The sequence below is a fragment of the Propithecus coquereli genome, unplaced genomic scaffold (genome assembly GCF_000956105.1).
Source record: "Propithecus coquereli isolate 6110/MARCELLA unplaced genomic scaffold, Pcoq_1.0 Scaffold333, whole genome shotgun sequence".
NCBI classification, from domain to species: Eukaryota; Metazoa; Chordata; class Mammalia; order Primates; family Indriidae; genus Propithecus; species Propithecus coquereli.
In genome coordinates, this window is record NW_012148986.1 from 1,061,045 (window position 1) to 1,064,685 (window position 3,641).

Genomic DNA, 3,641 nt, shown 5'->3' on the forward strand with positions numbered 1-3,641 from the left:
ATTCGGAGGTTTAGAGCCCAACACAAAGGTATGAAATACCTTGATAATTGACTTCTCCATGCAAACTACAAGCAACAGAAGGGAGCGTAACCCCATAACTCAATACAGTGCCTTCCATCTCAAACTAGTGGAGGGCAGCAGAGTCATACACAAACAAGAAGGATTCACCACCTGGGAGCTTAAGCAAGGGGTCCAAACTCACTAATCTCCTTTGGCAAGAGATGAAGACAACAGGTCAGAGATAACCCAACAGGCTAAAACACCTCTAAGACAATACAGCATCAGAGCACATCTCCCCAGCACTGTCAAGGAACTTCCCTTTGAGGACTTGGAGATAAGGCCATAAACCAGCCCCAGCATCCTCAGTTCTTAACAAAGTAGCCTGATGAGAAAGAATCAGTGAAAGAACACAGGAACATGAAAGATCAGAAAGAAAAGTCGCCGCCAAAAGAAAATATTCGATCTCCATCAATAGATACCAATTTATATGATATGATTAAACTGACAGAGGAGGAATTCCAAATATGGATTGCAAGAAAACTCAATGGAATTGAAGAGAAAATAGAAACCCAACATAAAGAACACACAAGAACAATACAGGAAATGAAAAATTCTCTAAAGAAATTGAAATACCACAGAAAAACCAAACAGAAATTCTGGAAATGAAAGATGCATTTAGGGAACTACAAAACACAGTGGAAAGCTTCAAGAATACAATGGATCATGCAGAGGAAAGAATCTCAGAGCTTGAAGATAATGCCTATGTGCTAAACAAACAGGATAAAGAAAAAGAACACAGAAACAAGAAAAAGACCAAAACATAGAAGAAATGTGGGATTATGTAAAGACGCCAAATATAAGGATCACTGCCATCCCAGAGGGAGAAGAAGAAAATACACAAGGGCTGGAAAATTTATTTCATGGAATACTGGAGGAAAATATGCCTGGCATGGCTAGAAATCTAGATATCCAGATACAATAAGCACACAGAACTCCTGGGAGACTCAATGTGAAAAGGCAATCGCCACATCATGTAGTTATTAGGCTGACCAAAGTAAACACAAAAGAAGCAATCCTTTGAGCAGTGAGGAGCAAACAGCAGATAACCTGCAAAAGAAAACCTATCAGACTAACTGTAGACTTCTCAACTGAAACTTTACAAGCCAAAAGGGACTGGGCGCCTATCCTTAATCTTCTAAAACAGAATAATGGCCAACTTAGAATTCTCTAACTGGCAAAACTAAGCTTCATCTATGAGGGAGAAATAAAGACCTTCCCAGACAAGCAACCACTGATGGAATTTGCAGAGACCAGATCAGCCCTACAGGAAGTACTCCGACCTGCATTATACACTGAACAGCGCAATAGACACTCTCCAAAGTAAAATCACTCAAGGGTTAAAGTCTAGAACCTGGATTCCACAATGGCTCAAGGAGTAAAACAAAACAGTAAGAATTCATCCAACAATATGAATGGAAATCTACCCCAAATATCAATCCTTTCAATAAATATGAATGGCTTGAATTGTCCCCTGAAGAGACATAGACTGGCAGAGTGGATAATAATCAACAAGCCTAGTATCTGATGTCTACAGGAAACACATCTAACCCACAGAGATGCTTTCAGATTCAAGGTAAAGGGATAGAAAACAATCCTCCAAGCAAATGGAAGCCAAAAGAAAGTAGGGGTAGCTATACTTATTTCAGATAACATAAGCTTTAAAATAGCAAAAGAGAGAGGGGACAAAGATGGCCACTATATAATGGTGAAAGGGAAGATCCAACAAGAGGACTTAACAGTTCTTAATATTTATGTGCCCAACTCAGGAGCACCCAGATACATAAAGCAAATCATGTCTGATCTAAATAGCATGATAAACAATAACGCCATAGTATTCAGGGATTTCAACACCCCATTGACTGAACTAGACAGACCTTCCAAACAGAAAATGAGCAAAGAAATAATGGACTTAAACAGAGCTCTAGAACAAAAGGGTCTAATAGACATCTACAGAACATTCCACCCAAATAAAGCTGAATATACATTCTTCTCATCACCTCATGGAACTTTCTCCAAAATTGATCATATACTACACCACAAATCAGACTGCAATAAATTCAAAAAAATAGAAATTATGCCATGTATCTTCTCAGACCATAGTGGTATAAAATTAGAGTTCAATTCCAACAGAAATACTCACCACTTCACAAAGCCATGGAAATTAAACAATCTATTGTTGAATAACTATTGGGTCAAGGAGGAAATACAGAGGTAAATCAAAAGATTCTCTCAACTAAATGATAACAGGGACATAGGTTGTCAAAATCTGTGGGATACAGCAAAAGCATTCCTGAGAGGAAAACTAATTGCATTAAATGCTCACATCCAAAAAACAAAGCTCAAAAATCAACAAACTAATAAACAGTCTCAAGGAACTGGAAAAGGAAGAGCAAATCAATTCCAAACCTAGCAGAAAAAAAGAAATAACTAAGATCAGAGCAGAATTAAATGAAATGGAGAACAAAAGAACTATACAGAAGATCAATAAATCCAAAAGCAGGTTTTTCAAAAAGATAAACAAAATTGACGGCCCTCTTGCTAGATTGACAAGAACTAGAAAGTAAAGGACCCTAATAAACTCAATTAGAACTGAAAAAGGAGAGGTCACAATAGACACCACAGAAATACAAAACATTATCTTTGAATATCATAAAAACCTATATGCCCAAAAGTTACATAATGTGGAGGAAATGGACAAATTCCTGGAAACATACAACCTCCTTAAGTTCACCCAGGAGGAAATAGAATTCCTGAACAGATCAATATAGAGCACAGAAATTGGAGCAGCAATTAAAAACGTTCCAAAAAGGAAAAGACCCAGACCAGATGGGTTCACTTCCAAGTTTTACCACACATACAAACAAGAACACATACCTAAACTACAGAAATCATTCCACAATATTGAGAAAGATGGTATCCTTCCCAACTCATTCTACGAAGCCAATATCACCTTCATACCAAAGCCAGGAAAGGACACAACAAAAAAAGAAAACTACAGACCAATATCCCTCATGAATATAGATGTAAAACTCCTCAACAAAATTTTAGCAAACCAAATCCAACAGCATATCAAAAAAATAATTCACCATGACCAGGTGGGCTTTACTCCAGAAAAGCAAGGCTGGTTCAACATACGCAAATCTATAAATGCAATACACCTCATAAATAAAAGGAAGAACAAAAACCATATGACTCCTTCAATACATGTAGGAAAAGCATTTGACAAAGTCCAGCACACCTTTATGATAAAAACTCTTAATAAAATAGATGTAGACAGCACATACCTTAAAATTATCAAGGCCATGTACAATAAACCCCAGCCAATATCATACTGAATGGGGAAAATTTGAAACCATTCCCACTTAGAACTGGAACCAGACAAGGTTGCCCACTATCTCCACTTCTATTCAACATAGGGCTGGAAGTCCTTGCTAGAGCAATTACACAAGAGAGGAAATTAAGGGCATCCAAATGGGGGCAGAAGAGATCAAACTCTCACTCTTTGCTGATGATATGATATTATATCTAGAAAACCCCTAGGATTAAGCCAAGAGACTCCTGGGATTGATAAATGAATTTGG